This window comes from Euprymna scolopes, chromosome 39 (assembly GCF_053919585.1).
Source record: "Euprymna scolopes isolate OS-2025 chromosome 39, ASM5391958v1, whole genome shotgun sequence".
Classification (NCBI taxonomy): Eukaryota; Metazoa; Mollusca; class Cephalopoda; order Sepiida; family Sepiolidae; genus Euprymna; species Euprymna scolopes.
The window spans coordinates 5,284,623-5,304,562 of record NC_136520.1 but is presented as its reverse complement, the minus strand read 5'-3'; the positions used below and the strand labels follow the sequence as shown (position 1 = coordinate 5,304,562).

Genomic DNA, 19,940 nt, shown 5'->3' with positions numbered 1-19,940 from the left:
ACACCCATGATGAGAACTGTAGTCCAAGGAATCCAAATAATATGAACGAATACTTGACTCGATTTTCTCAGGCAGGTGGCACAATGACGTCATCACCAGTCCACATGTGCAGGTGCACGTTGTGTCAACAAACGAAGTTTCTTTTCTTTTTCTTTCTTAATTGTTGTATGGGAAAGTGAAGCCTGGACCTTTACAAAGTCATCAATGGCGGAGACAGTGGTAGGAGGAGGTAGGAGGATGTGTACAGGAGGGGGCCTGACACGCCTACAGGGCCGGGGCAAGGTAAGCAATACCCCCTCCCTTCATACTAAGCATTCTCATTTATGAAAAAAAACAAAAAAAACTTGATGCTTGTTGGAAATAAGAACGAAAATCGAAAAATTGAATTTCATTAAAAACCAATCGTACCTACTTAATTGCCAGGTCGAAATTAGTAGCATATCCAAAAATTACAACAACAACAAAAAAAAGATGAAGTAGAAAATTTATTATTGATGAAAATAGTTTTCGCAAAAAAATTGCAAATTATAATTAAACACTGATTAAACAAGAGTTGGAATGCTAGCAGAGGAGGTTACTGTAATCTGTCTTGTAACATTTCTCTGGCAGGTCACTGGATCGTAAAATCGTGAAAATACATGTTTTATGTAAAAAATGCAGCAATATTTAACTAACTGCAACAATTAAATAATAACTAGCAGGATCTGCGGAAATTCCATGGGGAACGCTTTCATATGTGATATATTGATGTTGTCATTCTGTAGATGTTTAGCATAAATAGAGACGCTCTGATATTATTGTAGCTTTTTTGTTAAAACTGCAAAAGTATTTATCTAAGCTAGCAGGGACACCTTGCATAGCCCGGTCGTAAAGTCCGTTTAAATATGATATTTTAATTCTTGCAGATTTCGTATATATTATTATAGAGTTAATGTTCTATTGATTTTTATATATTATAAAGTTGTGATTTCAAAAATAAAAAAAAAACTATATCCATATGATTTGGGTGAATCAGCTTGAATCGAAACCAAAACCAACCCCAAAACTCTATCAGTAAAACTAACATCCATAGATCATCCCCTTCCACAAGTGCGGCTTTACGTTTGAGAAAATTATCTGCACATTTGAAATGTGTTTTTATGGAAAAATAATTAAATATTTACAGATTTATAAAGAAAAATAATTAAATATTTACAGATTTATAAAGAAAAATAATTAAATATTTACAGATTAATAAAGAAAAATAATTAAATATTTACAGATTAATAAAGAAAAATAATTAAATATTTACAGATTTATAAAGAAAAATAATTAAATATTTACAGATTTATAAAGAAAAATAATTAAATATTTACAGATTTATAAAGAAAAATAATTTAATATTTACAGATTTATAAAGAAAAATAATTAAATATTTACAGATTTATAAAGAAAAATAATTAAATATTTACAGATTTATAAAGAAAAATAATTAAATATTTACAGATTTATAAAGAAAAATAATTAAATACTTACAGATTTATAAAGAAAAATAATTAAATATTTACAGATTTATAAAGAAAAATAATTAAATATTTACAGATTTATAAAGAAAAATAATTAAATATTTACAGATTTATAAAGAAAAATAATTAAATATTTACAGATTTATAAAGAAAAATAATTAAATATTTACAGATTTATAAAGAAAAATAATTAAATATTTACAGATTTATAAAGAAAAATAATTAAATATTCACAGATTTATAAAGAAAAATAATTAAATATTTACAGATTTATAAAGAAAAATAATTAAATATTTACAGATTTATAAAGAAAAATGATTAAATATTTACAGATTTATAAAGAAAAATAATTAAATATTTACAGATTTATAAAGAAAAATGATTAAATATTTACAGATTTATAAAGAAAAATAATTAAATATTTACAGATTAATAAAGAAAAATAATTAAATATTTACAGATTAATAAAGAAAAATAATTAAATATTTACAGATTTATAAAGAAATATAATTAAATATTTACAGATTTATAAAGAAAAATAATTAAATATTTACAGATTTATAAAGAAAAATAATTAAATATTTACAGATTTATAAAGAAAAATGATTAAATATTTACAGATTTATAAAGAAAAATAATTAAATATTTACAGATTTATAAAGAATCGGAATCGGAATCAGTACTTTAACGGTGAATACTCCGATGAACTGCAAGCACTTGTACCCCCTCGACGTAAATATCCCCGAAAAACCCGACAAGCAGCAAGATTCCATCCCTTAACAGTTGAGATCCCTAGATGTAAGAGAGCCTCCTTCCCCAGAACCGCTAGACTTTAGAATTCCTTTCCGGGTTCCTGCATCCCCAACTGACATACAGTAGTTCAAGTGTAATGTGAACCGACATCTTGCTGCCCAACTCCCCACATAGTACCCCTGTAGCTTATGTCCTTGATAGTAGACCCCTACATCAAAGTGGCAATGTGCCTTGTTTTGGGGTGAAAATGTAATAAAATAAAAAAATAAAAATTGTACGAGAATCTTCCCATCACTATTATATATATATATATATATATATATATATATATATATATATATATACCCGTTCACATACACTTTTCACAATAAAGCTAGAACCCAGAACCAGATAGAATCGAGCAATTGCATCGACAACGGACAACGCCAGACCCAAAGTGGGTTTCGATGTACTGCATCTCATCAGTGACGTGCTAAGACATAGGCGCGAACCCAGGTTGTTGCACTCATGAAGTGTACAATACTGACGACCTAACCATATGAGCCACGGCGCAATCTATTGACTATGCCTCGATTTTAAATTCTTTTATTTTTATCCAGTTCTACATTCTACGATGTGACAAGCAACACATCCTATACAACTAAGAAAGTTACTGCTGGTATGTAGGCGGTAGATATCACATCTACAAATATTAACTGAAATTAGCCGACTCCTGTAATCTAATTTATTAAACTCACTATGTCTGTCTGTCTGTCTGTCTCCATATTTTCAAACTATCACCTCTAAAATTAAAAGTCTCAGAACGGTGCTAGGAGCCGTAAATGATTGGATTTTTTACGTTCTTTTATGGATCTTTAGCCGATTAATATTGTTTTTAAGGGATCAAAAATGGGTCAAAATTGAAAAAAATCGTTAAACATTTTGTAGATTCATCTTAGTTTATTTTTTATTTTTAATCACTTCATATGCCTGTCACATTGGTACAGTGGTAACGTCACCAGCTTTGAATGTTACAGTTTTGGTTTTAGTTTCGATTTTACCTGATGGCACCTAAATACGCTATTTTTTTATTTATTTATTTATTTTTTTTTTTTTACCTTTGAAATCACGATTCTGTAATAATATATACGAAATCTGGACAAATTAAAATATCATATTTTAGCGTATTTCACGACTGGGCAAAGTCAGCCCCCTCCCTACCCTGCTAGTATATATATATCATCGTATAACGATTAGATCAGGTTTGTTTTTGTTTTTAAGATTTTTAAGTGGTCTTAAATTTTTGATCAGCAGTATATATATATATATATATATATATATATATATATATATATATCGGTTTTGAGATGGGCATAAAAGGTATAACTATGGACATGCATGTTTCTAGCTTTAAGCCATCGATAGCATAGGTTAGGATTGAACTCATGACACCAGTATCCACAGTCTGATACTGTACAAATGAACCACTATTTGAATGTACGACTTTTTAGCCCTTTTAAATTTAAGATTTGCTTTTTTTTTGTTTTTTAGCCATATTAACAACTTGAAAATGCTGTTATTTCTTTTTCCGCTACCTTAGTGTTTTTTTTTAAGAACCATCAGCTTTTGTTATTCATATATATGAATTAGTCGCCCTTATTTTTTATGGGACGTATTTATTTATTTATTTATTTATTTATTACTAGTAGTTCAACCCGGCTTTGCTCTGGCCCTATGTACTGTTCATAACTTTTTATGCATATGTATATATATATTAAAAACTTTGACTCATGTCCAAGTAACCTACATCTAAAATTTCAACTGTTTAGACCCAAGATTGGCAGAGGAGTTTGGTAGTTTCAACTTTGACCTCTTGGCAGCCAAATTTTCGCCCAAAACTGATTAAAAAGCTTGCTGCATGTCTGAATACCCTTTATGTAAAATTTCAAGGGTTTAGATCCAAAATTGGTTGAATAGTTTGCTAAAGGCCAAAAAGGTCAAATCTTTTTAACTTTGATCTCTTGGCAGCCAAGTTTTCGGCTAAAAACCGATTAAAAAGCTTGCCCTAAGTCTGAATACACTTTATGTAAAATTTCAAATGTTTAGACCAAAAATTGGCTGAGTAATTTGGTAGAGAGCGCAGAGGTCAATTTTTTTTTTTTACTTTGATCCCAATTTTGACCCCTTAACATTTATTGTTTTGGACTTAAATCAAATTAAAAATTTGACCCATGTTCAAGTAACTTCTATCTAAAATTTTAAACCCAAAATTAGCAGAGGAGTTTGTTAGAGTTTTAAAAGGTCAAATCGTTGAACTTTGACCCCTTAACAGCAAAATTTCTGGCTGAAAATTGATTAAAAATTTTTTTTCCAAATCTCAGTACCCCTTATGTTAAATCTCGAGTCTGTAGACGGAAAATTGACAAAGTAGTTCGGTAGGAAAAATAAATTGTTTTAAGCAAATCAATATTATGTATTTAATCATCACGTAGAAAATACTAATATATCCAAAAATTATGAAAATTCATCAAATAGAACAACCGCTATTGTATTTTTAGTAAAATAAAGTCTATTAATATAGGCAACAAATATAGCACACCATGAACAAGTAATTTGAAATATTCGTTCCGAATTATGTTTCCTGTGTGTGAACTCTTCATTGTCTACTTTATAACGTCTAAGAAAAATTCAATTTTACCCAATGTTTTGTAAATTACTTTTAACTATAAATAACTTTCTACTCTATGAATTTTCGTAATTTTTGGATATATTACTATTTTCGACATGACAATTAAGTACGTTATATTGTTTTTGCTTAAAAATGACATATTAAAAAAAATCGATTCATCAACTATCTAAAAAAACACACATTCTATATTTGAAAAGAATTATTTCCAAAATAAGTTTTAATACACAAATAAAATATCCCATTCGGTTTAGAATATTATCAAATGGATGGAATACAAAATGATAGTAGAACATCACATTTTCGCATGATTGGTGTTTTGTTTAATTTTCGACTTTCGAGCGATTATCGAAAGTCCAAATGGCTGTAACGAAACCGCCCTTTTTTTTTTGTTGTTCTAACTCAGACTTGACACGACTTTTGTTTCAAAGTAAATAAACGCTTTAAAATAAGTTAAAATACAAAAATATTTATTCAGATAAATAAAAGGGTAATTTATCTTGCCTTTAGTAACATTTATTGACTGTATATTTATTTTTTTTCATACCTTTTATTTGTTTTGTTGAATATTGTTCAAAATACCTGAAATTTCTTATAGAGAGTTCAAAGATTCTGAAATCATTTTTTTTTTTTTTAGAAGGGAGTCACCTGAAGGCCACTCGAGGATAAGGGTTGATGAATGTAAGGTGGTAGTGTAGTAATCGTTAATGGTATGACTTGGGTATAATTTGATTATTCATGGGGACTGTTCAACAAAAATTTTTTTACATTAGACTTGAAGGCTACCAATCGGCGGGGAAGCAGGCCAGTGTTTCACAGGTGGGCAGTTCTAAGAAAAGCTTTGGCCGCATGTATGGAAGCGCTACCTCCCTCTGCAATTTTTTTTTTTATTTTCGTCTTTTTTTGCAACAGATTATTATCGAACGGTCACTAATCTACCAGATTATTAAAAATTCAATATTTAAGATTTTTAAAGGGGGTGCTCCGTTTCCAATATAACGGTCTGGTAAATCGATCCCCCATTTTGGAAGCAGCGACTTTTTTCGGCCAAATTTCACGAATTTAGCCGAATTTGGCCTTTTTTTTTTTTTTTTTTTTTAGCCTTTTTGACAAGACCAAACTGTCAAGGGTGTGAATTCTATAGAAACGTTGCTTTAATTTGAATGAAATAAAATACGCATCAAGTGTGCTTGAAAGCCAAATCACAACGTAATATTAGGAAAATAAACATTTTATTTGTTTAAAATTGATAACATAAATATATTTCAGAGCTAAACTCCATCCTCAGTATTTATTTTTTCTTTCTTTCATACTGAAGATGGAGTTTAGCTCTGAAATATATTTATGTTATAAATTTCAAACAAGTAAAATATTTTAATTTTATTTTTATTTCGGACTATTAGTCTCATCTTATCTTTTTATTGGTGCACAACGTTTCGGCCAACTTCCTCTGGCCTTCGTCAGGTGGTAACCGCGACGGATAGGAACTTTGAATCTCCTAACTGCATTCTCAGCCATCACTGCCATCCGTAGTTGTTGTCGTCTCACCACATTTTTGACCAATTACCTCTGACACGCTTTGGGTGGGATTGAAACCGCTATCTTCAGACAATGTTTATCTGGAACCGTAGAGATTCAACGTCTCTATCAACTGCGCCACGGGCCCCGAAGGGCAATCAAGGTTGGAGTCTTTGATCTTATAAATCCACATTTTTATTTATTATCTGATCTTCCATAGTCGGGTCCGTACCGATTGGTATATATATGTATTATTCCTTAATTGGAATCAGATAATAAATAAAAATGTGGATTTATAAGATCAAAGACTCCAACCTTGATCGCCCTTCGGGGCCCGTGGCGCAGTTGATAGAGACGTTGAATCTCTACGGTTCCAGATAAACATTGTCTGAAGATAGCGGTTTCAATCCCACCCAAAGCGTGCCAGAGGTAATTGGTCAAAAATGTGGTGAGACGACAACAACTACGGATGGCAGTGATGGCTGAGAATGCAGTTAGGAGATTCAAAGTTCCTATCCGTCGCGGTTACCACCTGACGAAGGCCAGAGGAAGTTGGCCGAAACGTTGTGCACCAATAAAAAGATAAGATGAGACTAATAGTCCGAAATAAAAATAAAATTAACATACAATGCTCATCTCAAAAATAAAAAAATTCCAATTAAGGAATAATACAAGTAAAATATTTGTTTATTTTCCTAATATTACGTTGTGATTTGGCTTTCAAGCGCACTTGATGCGTGTTTTATTATATTAAAAGACTAAACTGCTTTTAAAAAAAGGCTAAATTCGCGAAATTTGGCTTAAATAAGTCGCTGCTTCCAAAATGGGGGATCGATTTACTAGAACGTTGTATTGGCACCCCTTAAAAATGATAAATATTGAATTTTTGGAGGGTAATCTTTTTTTTTTCATTTTTTTTTTTTTTTTGATAATCTTGTGGATTAGTGACCGTTAGAAAATAATCCGCCGAAAAAAAAAAAAAATCTAAGAAAAACGAAAAATAAAAAACTACGGGAGTAGGGGGGGGGTGTACCGGCGGTACACTGTACCGCTTTTATACGTGCACCATGCACCAAGCTTTGTTCATGAAACAGGAATCTGCGTTTTGATTTAGGCACATATAGAGAATGGGGGAAATTGTTGATAGTGGCTGTAACTAGTCGAGTGTTTTTGTGAAATCATTTTCAAATTTTCAACGCTCATTTTATTTATTTATTTATTCACATACGGATTGACGTGCTAATATTGTGTCGCCATCCGAAGTTTGAAAGTAATTTTGAAACCTTTAAAACTGTCAATTGGAAAGTAATTTTCTTTTTTTTTTTATAGGCCACAGTCAAGTATTAGGGTTTATTTACGCTGAGTAAGGAATTAACTCGTTTGAATTAAGGTTTAAAGACAAGTCTCCATATGATGGGTTGGGATACTTAAACAGAATACGGACCGTACTGAAATAATAACGTTATTATTTAGAAAGCCATTCTTAACATGGAGCGTTTTATATAACTATTCCGTACTTTCACCTGACAATTTGATGAACGAGATACAGTAAAAAAGTGGTTCTTATGCAGAATACAAAACGTACTGAAATAGTGCCGCTTTTATTTAGAAAACCATTCTTAACATTAGGAGAGAGAGTGTGCTTTGTTAACTATTCTGTACTTTCCTCTAATATTTTATTAAAAAAAGTACCGTAAAAATTGAATTTAACATAAAAATCTTGTCTAAATAATAATAATAATAATAATAATAATAATAATAATAATAATAATAATAATAATAATAATAATAAACGGTTCGTAAACTGCATAAGTATCGTAGTTTTCTTCAGGCCACGTTGTATTTCAATACAACAAAAAGATCAATTGAAAGTTGACCTCTAACCTCAAAATAGAGGTCAACATGAAAAAAGGTGAAAAAAATTCACACAAGGTCACAAAAGAATATTTATTATTTTTTACTTTGAAAATAAAAAAATTATATTTTTAAATTAAAATTAAATAAAAGCATTCAGTTTTAATTATTTTTAAACCCAATTCATTATTAAAAAAAATAACTTTATCATTTAAATTAAACTTTTTTTTTTTTTGCTTTTACTTTTTTGAAACAAGAATTTTAACTGAAAATAAACTATCGTTTTAACATTAAAACGTTTATGTTTGTTTAGTTAATTTCTTTCATTTTTATCAAGAAATTATAACGTTTGTTGACGATACATTTTGGTATCTACGGAAGCTCTGATGAACCAAAATTAAGTTCTGGAGTGACAAGGATGATCAACGACCCCACTTCTCACCCCTTTTGAATTGGCCTTGTGCCTAAGTTTTTTGTTCATGTTGATTTTTTAACCTGAATAAAAGATTTAATATCTTAACGTCTAATTCGAATGTTTGAATCAGAAAAAAATTTAAATGAAGAGTTTTAAGGTAGAGTTGAAATTTTATTTTTTTAAACCGTATTTTTGTACTATTAAATATTTAAATAAGTTTTTTCATTGTGTGTGTGTGTGTGTGTGTGTGTGTGTGTGTGTGTGTGTGTGTGTGTGTGTGTGTGTGCGCGCGCGTGCGTGCGTGTGTGATATCCTTTAAAAAGTTGAAAAAGATAAAGTTTATTTTAATTTAAACTTGGGTCACATCCGGCCATCCATAATACTTCAAGGAAATCGTTTTAATAAATTATTTTTAATTTTTTTTTTTTTTAATTTCTGTATTTATTTTTAAGTAAACGTTTTTCTAAAATGTTGTATAAATAAATGAAATTATAAAAATAAAGCAAAAAAAATCTATCGGTAAAATAGGAGAGAGAGAGAGAAAGAAAGATAAAGAGAGAGAGAGAAACAAATTGAGAGAGGGGGGAAGAGACAGAGAGAGAGTTCTATGACCTCAATTGCAAATCGTCGACAGTCGACATAATTGCGTAGCAGTTCTTACGAATCAAGTCGAAAGATTTCTTCTTTTTTTTTTTTTTTATACAGTCGATCTCAAAATTGTTTTGGAATTAATATTAAAATTAGAATAAAATTAATAAACGATAGCCTTCAAATAAAATAACAATATGTTTTTTTTTATTGCATCTTCTGTTACGGAAAAACGCGAAGTGTTTTCGTTTTCTCTCGGTTTGTTAGAAAGTAGCTTTCAACACAAAAACTAAGTGTTGTGACACAGCCTTCTATTTAGAAGGCCGTTCACTAAAGTCACGTGATCACCGACGTCACGAAAAAAAAGTGCAACGGCTACGGTACAAACTATTGTTGTCATTTTCTGTTTCATTTCTCAAAGAGATTTATTCGGAAGTGACCGTATTTTATTTCCTGAAAGATAAAGAATTATTTTACAGTTGGACATGCGTGATTAAAAGGGATTTTTTTTTTTTTACCGGGACGTTATATATATGTTAAAAGTCTATTTAATTACGAATTCGTAATTAAATAGACTTAGTGCAAATGGTATTATTTTACGATCCTTTTCTTCGTGATACAACAAATATTATGTTAACTGGGTTTGTATTATTGTACACATAGATTCGAAAAAGTTGTCAAAAAACAAATATATAACAAATAAATGTTACCAAAGGCAAGATAAATTACTTTTCTACCTAACTGGATATATTTTTTGTGTTTTTATTCAGTGTAACATGTTTATTCAGCTCGAAAAACATGCAATGTTTACCGATGTATTGGAAAATTCAAAATGGCAGCCGACTCTCTCTCTCTCGGAGAGGGTACGTTTGGGAAAAGGTATTATAAATAATAAACTAGACAAAATACTGTTAGAAAACAACCGAATGCATGTCAACTTATGTCACGGTAACATATATTGAGCGAATTTCTAACAGTATTTTGTCTAGTTTATTATTTATAATACCTTTTCCCAAACGTACCCTCTCCGAGAGAGAGTCGGCTGCCATTTTGAATTTTCCAATACATCGGTAAACATTGCATGTTTTTCGAGCTGAATAAACATGTTACACTGAATAAAAACACAAAAACTTATCCAGTTAGGTAGAAAAGTAACTTATCTTGCCTTTGATAACATTTATTTGTTATATATTTGTTTGACAACTTTTTCGAATCTATGTGTACAGTAATACAAACCCTGTTAACTTATTTGGTAATTGTTAAAATAGAGTCCGCAGATCGATTTTGAATATATGGTTTTAAGCTAAAACTGTCATCTAAATTTCAACCTCTGTCTCATCGACGTATGTTGCAGTTGCATCCCTCTGCCTGTTCTACGAGTATTTTAATGGTGAATGCTCCGACGAACTACAAGCCCTTGTACCCCCCAACAAATCCGACAAGCAGCAAAATCCCACCCCTACACCGTAGAGATCCCTAGATGTAAGAAAGACTTCTACTCTAATAGTTTGTTCCCCAGAACTGCTAGATTTTGGAACTCCCTTCCAAGTTCCTGCTTTCCTAACTGTACTGACATGCAGAAGTTCAAGTGTAATGTGAACAGACATCTCGCTGCTCAACTTCCTACATAGTATCCCTGCAACTTATGTTCCCGATAGTAGACCCCTACATCAGTGACACTGTGCTTTGTTTGGGGTGAAAATAGAATTTAAAAAAAAAAAAAACAGTACTTAATTGTCATGTCGAAAATAGTAATATATCCCAAAATTACGAACATTCATTGAGTAGAACAACTGTTTTTGTGTTTTTAGTAAAAAAAAAAAAAAAAAAAAAAAGCCTATCGCTATCGGCTAAAACGAAACGTCAGACATTAGAGTAGTGAAAAGGTAGACAAGTATGTCCCCTGTATTCACAATCTTTAAGGTGTTCAAATCTAGGGAAAATGCAATTTTCTCCCAATTACTTTTAACTCTAAATAATTTTCTACTCAATGAATTTTCATAATTTTGGAATATATTACTATTTTCGACATGACAAGTAAGTACTGTTGTTTTTGCTTAACTGCAAGAAATTCTGCAGAAATAAGCAAGCTTTTTATTGGACGGTTTCTCTGTCCACGGATTTATTTTAACCAATCAAATTGCATGTTATAACTAACTGCCGAGAATGTTCTTGGCGCCAATATTCCATTTTTCAGATCAGAATCCAAAAAGATGCAGAGTTGGACAGACGTGGATTTCTCACGTGAATCGAGGCAGCGAAAAATACTTTGTTGCTTTGAAACGTTTTAATGCCTAAATGCGGAGTGGAAAATTATCGTTGCAATTTCCAATGCCCTTAAGTAGAGCGAATTTATATTTGCACGCTTGTGCTACAATTTGATGTCTGTCAAGACGAAATTAAGGTCCACAGTTTGACCTGCTTGTCCGCCATTGGACTGACTCGAAGGACATCTCGTGGATGCCCAGCTAGCAGTATCCATCTTGGAAGACACCTGAACTCCAACCTGTGCACTATTTCGTCAGTGGGAATTTTTACCCAGCCTTTATCGAAGACGAGCCCATAATAGCAGATAGCTGAAGAGACACATCTTTTGCAACTTGGGACTTTTTTACTTTAATAAAATTTATGTTGAAGTCTTAAGGTGAGCTTGTTGTAATTTTCTGTTTGGTTTTCTTCCATTCTGTCGAGGGCAAAAACCTTGTGAGAGAAAATCTCACATAACACAACATATTTTTAAAAAGCAATCTGACAACTCTAATCTTAACAAGCACTGATTATTTTTTTTTTAACATATTTTCTTATAAGGATCTAAGAAAACTGAATTTTTCATCAGAACGTTGAAAATTTAAATTTATTTTATTCTTTAGTTTTTAAACAATTCTTAACAACGAATTTAAAACCATTTTTTAGCAATTTTTTTTAACCTTTTAAAGCTAAAAATAATTGATTAAAAATAATTTAGATTTTTTCAATGAAAATTCACATTTTTTTTTTTTTTTTTTTTTTTTTACAAAGGCATCACCACATTATCAAGGCCCAGAGGCCACTCAAGGATAAGGGTTAAAGAGTGTACAGTAGAAGTTGGTCAATATAGTAATCATTAGTAATGAAAATTTGGTAAATTTAATAACTTATATGGAACGGCTCATCAAGAACTTATTTACTTTAGACTTGAACAAAACCATATTGTAGTCAGCCGGAAAGCAGGAAAACGGAAGACAATTCCACAGGCGTGCAGTTCTAAGAAAGAAGCTTTGTTCATGGAATCTACGTTTAGGTTTAGGGACAGATAAAGAGTGGGGGAAATTATTGATAGTGTTTACAGCTAGACGAGTGTTTCTTGTGAAAGTTTGGCGAGGGGGGACCATAGATTGAAGCTCAGTTGAACACTTTCCATGAAAATAACGATACATCAGAGACAAACTCGCAACATCTCTTCTGTGAGATAGAGGTTGCAAGGAGGAGAAAAGGACATCTCCTACGAGGCTACGAAGTCTATTTTGAACTCTATCAAGGCAGGCCAAGTCCTTTCTAGCAGCTCCTGCCCAGATGTGGCAACAGTATTCCATTCCATACATGGTTTGTTTTTTCTAATAATTAAAAAAAAACAAAAAAACAAAAAAGCAGCATATCAGATATTTTAAACCTTTTTTTTTTTTTTTCCAAAGCGACTGTCGGTCTGCAATATTGGGTTTTTATATATACTTTGCATGATATAAGGCACGATTCGAATGGGAGCAAATTTTATGTGTAGGGCTGCTGTTGTATTATATTTTTTAAAGAAAAAGTTTCTGCTGATTCACAGACTAGCTGCGGTCTGCACCGCTTTCAAAATTTCCGATAGGCTCATAAGAGTAGTGGTCGATGGACAAAAATCAGAGGCCTGCAGTATTAATGCTGGAGTCCCTCAGGGGTCAATCCTGGGCCCAACTCTCTTTCTGATCTACATCAATAACCTCCCTAAACACATACTTAAATCATTCGTTGACATCTATGCTGATGACACGACCATCTACGGCAACACATCAAAGGCTGTAAATGACAAAGTTCTCTCTGATTCTCTCTCCTCTGATCTCGAGCGCGTGGTTCAGTGGGGGAAGACGTGGCTGGTTACCTTTAATGCATCTAAAACCAAACTCCTATCCTTACATCATCAACGCTCTGATCCCCATCTGGCATCAATTGTGATGGATGGCTCTCGTCTGGGAGAGGCCCCGCGTTTTGACAAGCTTCTGGGTTTGACCTTTACTCCTGATCTGAAATGGAACACGTACATCAAGTCTGTTGCCAAGGTCGCTGGAAAGATGGTGGGATCCTTCTACCGCTCCAGAAGATATCTCACTACTGATGCAATTCTCTATCTATATAAAAGCCAAGTACGTCCAAGGATGGAATACTGCTGCCATATCTGGGCAGGAGCTGCTAAAAACAGCCTATCCTGCCTTGACAGAGTAAAAAATAGACTTTGTGGCTTAGTGGGGGATGCCCTTTTCTCTTCCCTGCAACCTCTCTCCCACAAAAGAGACGTTGTGAGCCTGTCTCTGTTTTATTGTTATTTCCATGGCAAGTGTTCGTCTGAGCTTCAATCTCTGGTCCCCCCTCGCCAATCTTTCACGAAAAACACCCGTCTAGCCGAATCCACTGTGAAAAATTTCCCCCACTCTTTATCTGTGCCTAAATCAAAACGTGAATTCCATGAACAAAGCTTCTTTCTTAGAACTGCACACCTGTGGAACCCTTTTCTGTCTGCCTGCTTCCCACCTGACTACAACTTGGATGTGTTCAAGTCCAACGTTAACAAATTCCTAATGAACCACCCCCTTATGTAAACACTTCACCAAATCTCCACACTAACGTAATGTACTTGCAATAACACTTATCCCTGAGTGGCTTCCGGGCCTTGATAAGTGATGACCACTGTGTAAAAAAAAAATATTTTAAAAAAACCTCTAACAAATTTTTCTCCAATTGAAGAATACTTTGTTGCTTTGAGATGTTTTAATGCCTAAATGTGGAGTGAAAAATTATCAGGACCATACCAGATGCCAAGTATCTTGCAAGGCCCGTTGCTTCAGCTAAATGGCCCCTGAAGAGAGACTCCACTCCAGGCACCGATGTGCAAGCCAGAAGATTTGTCACAGTTAATTTGGATCTCATTTCATACTATCCGATTTCTGTGCCAACGACACTAATCTTATTACAAGTACTGTTACACTGTTAGCATAGGCAGAGTACTTAACCAAATGGTCCCAACACAACACATAGAGCATCGGTAATAAATAAAGGGCTCTCTCAGTCTTTGACAGATTGACAGACTATGGTTACCCATGAAGGGATGCATGCGCGTGAAAGTCTTATTGGCAGGAGGTGCACAATCTCTAACCACACCTCTCCTAAGTCAACATTGTTGAATACCAGTGGCAAGTGAAATGTACATACAAGACGACTAGAAACAAATGCCAAGATAAGCGAGGAACACATACAGTGCCTAGAATTCCCAAATGGTCACCCATCTGCTACTAACCAGGCTCGCCGTTGCTTAACTTTGGTGATCTAACGAGAACCGGTGTGTCAACGCGATTATGCTGTATATATCGGTGATAAATAGGGCTGTGACAACAGCATATTCTTTTCATTGTTTTGACTCTTGAGTATATATCCATTAATATCTTATGTTTTTATATGGACAGATGTGGTTTTTGGTTGATTAAGTGTGTCTGTGTCGGACATATACCCAAGAGTCAAAAGAATGAAAAGAATATTCTATTTATCACCCTAGTGATAAAGGACAACCTTGACAAAAAGACGGGGATAAGATGAAGGGCCTCAATTTCTTCCCATTTATTTCTACTATCATGATCTACCAATATAAAAGCCAAGTACGTCCAAGGATGGAGTACTGCTGCCATATCTGGGCAGGAGCTGCTAAAAACAGCCTATCCTGCCTTGACAGAGTACAAAATAGACTTTGTGGCTTAGTGGGGGATGCCCTTTTCTCTTCCCTGCAACCTCTCTCCCACAGAAGAGATATTGCGAGCCTGTCGTTGTTTTATCATTATCCCCCTGACAAGTGCTCGTCTGAGCTCTAATCTCTGGTCCCTCCTTGCCAATCTTTCACAAAAAACACCCGTCTAGTTGAAACCACTGTCAGTAATATTCCCCACTCTTTATCTGTGCCTAAATCAAAACGTAGATTCCATGAGCAGAGCTTCTTTCTTAGAACTGCACGATTGTGGAACTCTCTTCCGTTTGCCTGTTTCCCACCTGACTACAACTTGGATGTCTTCAAGTCCAACATAAACAAATTCCTGATGAACTGCCCTCTTAAGTAAGACACTTTATCAAATCTCCAATACTAACTATTACTACAATATTATTGATTACTGTACACGCAATAACCCTTATCCCTGAGTGGCCTCCGGGCCTTGATAAGTAGTGATTTCTTTGTGAAAAAAAAAATCACGATGGGCCCAAAAACGAAATTGCATGCCAAAACTGGTAATATAATTTAAAAGTATAATTAAAGAAAATTGGAATGTTCTACATACAGACATTGGCGATAGGAATTGACCAATCAAATGGAGCCACGTTCTGCTAGCAACCAATCAGAAAGCAGAATTGCTCCATAAAAATATTGGATCTTTTAGAGTTCCCGCACACAATTTTTCGTGTCCACATGAAAAAGATCTTGGCTCTTTGCCTGCAAAATTTTAAAGTCCAAAACTTATACAGATGATCTACCCATTGAAAACTCTTCTGAAATTAAACATGGCTTTCAATTCAAAAGTTGCGCTTCATCAGATGATCAGTCTTAATCTTGGTTTCTTCTGGAAAAGGGGGAAGAATTGCTGTTTTGATTAAAGAGAGTAGAAAGTGGGCCAGTGGCGGCTCGTGCATGGAGCTGTGGGACTGCAGCACCCCCAAGTTATTTCTACACAATATCTATCTATATATCTATAAAAGTGAACGTGTCTGTGTGTCTGTCTGTCTGTGTACATTTCCCTACGCAATAACTCTGTCAATTTTTAGTCTATAGACTCGAAATTTGAAATACCGGGTACTGAGATTTGGGAAAATCGATGTGATGGGTGTCAGCCAGAAAGTTGGCTGTTAAGGGGTCAAATTTCAACGATTTGTCCTTTAAGAACTCTACCAAACTCCTCCGACAATTTTGGATCTAGACACTTGAAATTTAAGATATAGGTTCCTTGAACCTAGATCTAACTTAATAAAGTGATTTGAGCCCGAAACTATAAATTTTAAGGGGTCATAATAGGGGTCAAAGTTTTAAAAAATTAACCATTTTTTTTGTTTTTTTGCTTTTTTTGCACAGCATACACCTCCAAACACCCGAGCAACGCCGGGCACCCCTGCTAGTTAATGATAAAATTATAAATAATACATTTGTTTTTTTATTATTATTATTTCATTTTTTCTATGTGTACATTATAAAACTTTAATGTCGGTATCTCCAAATTCATATAAAAACAAAAATAAAACTTGCTTGGAGCTGTGAAATTCACAGTTACACTTTCTTAATGAAATTCTGTTGTGCGCATGCGCGGATTAGACGCTTTAGACAGCCGATGAAACCCTCTTGAGGAACTGTCGCTTGTCGCAGCTCTGTGTCGTGAAATTCGTTGTTTGCTTAGAGTGTGCGCCTGTATATATATGATAACATTGTTATTGAAAAAAAAGGAGGTTTACTTACATTTTTTTTAATTATTATTAAAATCTGCATATAACGTGTTCTTGTACATAAAATATTGTCCTTTTTTTAAATATGCACACTTTTAGCGTTGCGATTTAAGTCGGTAGCAGACGGAAATATATAATATGCAGAAACTGTTTTTTTTTTTTATTAAAAGTATTCGGGAATTTAGCAGTGAAGCTAACATGTGACCAAGGGTAAAACCAAATATACAATAAATAAATCTTACCATAAAAATAAATTTACTTTTCCATCTACCTGCCTTTTTGTTTGTTTTAAGTAGTTTTAAATGCTATTTATTTTGCAACAACTAAACTTTACAAAAAAAAAAAAACTGTTTACATTTTTTCCTAGAAGCAAACAAGCGAAGAAACAGTTTATGTTGAAAATACATTTTAGTTAGAAATCTTTTTAACTTGTATGTTTTAGATATAAAAAAAATTAGCATGTATTTGCCTCCAACGAGGATAATGTTAGAAGTTTTACACTTTGAAAACTGGATTTTTTACACAAGTTTTTTTTTTAATTAAAATGTGTTTGTAAGTAAAAAAAAAAAAAAAAACAGTTTTTATAACTATGCAATTTTAAAACTTTACATTGAATTTGTTAGGAGATGGGGCAGATAATACGCATTAAAAAAGTAATTAGAAATCCTTCTGGACCAAGACAATTTTATTTTTTTGTTTTCTTTGGGGTGAAAGCTACATTAAAATTCGATGTTTTATAATGCTTATATATGACATCCTATTTTCTTATAATAAATCTCCACTTTATGTCGATCTTTACCTGCATGAGTGCATGGGAAGGTCAGAAAATAGCCAAGTTTGTTTTTTCTTTTTACATAAAAAGCAAGTTGTTAAAAGATTTGTAAATAAAATTTTGTATCTTTAAATATTTTTGTTTGTTTGCTCACTATATAAAAATGTAAACTTTTTTTATTTTGTATTTTATTTATAAATACGTTTTGTGATAAATACATTTTTAAAAATAAATTTTGTAAATAAAACTGTTATTAAATAAAACGCTATTTTCAAATACTAAACTCCTAAATTAACCCTCGTAGGGAGGCAAGTAAATTTCAAAGTTTTTCTTTTTTGTTTTTATAAAAAATAAATTATTTTTAAAAATGTTTTTCGTTTGTTTGCAAAAAAAAAAAAACGCAAACTTTTATTTAATCTTAAAAGTTTAAAAGGAATAAATGTATATATTATTTTTATTATTCTGTAAAGTGTACATAATTTTAAAAAATATTTTTAATAAAAATGTTTTTGCTTATTATCCATTTCTGATTGATTATTTATCTTTGTTATATATTTGAATATTTATTTGAATGTTTGTTTATTATTTGATTAAATATTTATTTATATATTCAAATTTCTTTTACACGATATTAAAAAAATACGTAAAATTTTCGAAGCAGCACCCCCACTAATCTCAGGCACAAGCCGCCACTGAAGTGGAACCTGAGTTTACTTTTGGCATCCTCGTAACTCTCACTTGTTTTATTTTGTCCATTAGCAGTCCAGATTCCCATAAGCGATGTTTTTGACAAAGGAGAAAGAATTGCTGTTTTCTAGGTCGAAATCTGTCAACACTGATTGTTGATGCTTTTTTTTTTTTAGCTCCTTACATCAAGTGGCTTCATGCCTTGACTGGAGCGATTTCCATATATAAAAAAACGGTAATTTAGCAGAGAAGCCAACAAACAACTATACGAAAAAATGTTATCAAAGGCAAGATAAGTTACTTTTCTACCTAACTGGATAATTTTTTAGTGTTTTTATTTTATGTAACATGTTTATTCAGCTCGAAAATCATAGTGTTTACCGATGTATTGAAAAATTGAAAATGGTGCTGAACTCTCTTCTGAAAACGGTAAGTTTGGGAAAATGAGTTAAAAATAAAAAAATATAAAATATACTGTTAGAAAATCGATGTTACAGTGACATAGGCTGGCATATAATCGGCGAGTTTTTAACAGTATTTTGTATATTTTTTATTTTAACTCATTTTCCCAAATTTACCGTGTTCAACAGCGAGTCCAGCGCCATTTTAAATTTTCCAATACATCAATAAACATTGTATATTTTTCAAGCTGAATAAGCATGTTACATTAAATAAAAACACAAAAAAAAATTAAAAGACATTATCCAGTTAGGTAGAAAATAACTTATTTTGCCTTTGATAACATTTGTTTGTTATATATTTGTTTTTTGACAACTTTTCCGAATCTATGTGTATAGTAATACAAATCCGAAAAAAGATATATATATATATATATATATATATATATATATATATATATATATATATATATATATAATAAATAAATGTTACTGTAGTCAATAAAAATTAATTTTATACCTACCTGGCTCATTTGTTTTGGTTTTCAAGTAGTTTTTATTGCTCATTATTTAATTTCAAAAATTCAGTTTTTCCAAGCGGATTTGAAAAAGAAAATGGTGGCATTTTATTATTTGAAAGAAGGAAGCCTCGTTTTGAATTCAAGGTTTAAATTTAATTTTTTTTTTTTTTTTTTTTACGAGAGTACCCAGCATAGTATCAACACCTCTAAAGCCGGTCTTAACATGGAGAGGTTGGAGGTGTTCATTCTAAAAGTAGTTCTTAACATGAGGAGGTTGGGGGGGGGGTTATTCCTAAAGCCGTTCTTAACATGGGGAGGTTGGGGTGTTTGTACTACGCTGGGGACTCTGATAAAAAAAAATACACCCCAAAATGCAAAGCACCTGTAAACCTTGAATTCAAAACGAGTCTTGTTTTTTTTTTTTTTTTTCAAAGAAGAAAATGCCGCCATTATTATTTTATTATTATTATTATTATTATTTATTTTTATTTTTCAAATTCGCTTGAAAAAAAAAACTGAAATTTTTTTTTTAGATTAAATAAAAAACAATAAAAACTACTTGA

General features: G+C 32.2%; 1 long non-coding RNA gene and 1 pseudogene across 1 annotated transcript in view; both read right to left on the bottom strand.

Moving 5' to 3' along the window:
* The window catches only part of LOC145263640 (uncharacterized), a 417,445-nt gene extending 397,831 nt beyond the window's left edge, over positions 1-19,614 (bottom strand). Inside the window, exon 1 of the long non-coding RNA XR_013864583.1 lies at positions 19,381-19,614. This is a non-coding gene — a long non-coding RNA (uncharacterized LOC145263640). The remainder of the gene's footprint in view (positions 1-19,380) is intronic.
* On the bottom strand, positions 14,778-14,894 carry LOC145263969 (5S ribosomal RNA; annotated as a pseudogene).
* Positions 19,615-19,940: the final 326 nt, after the last annotated feature.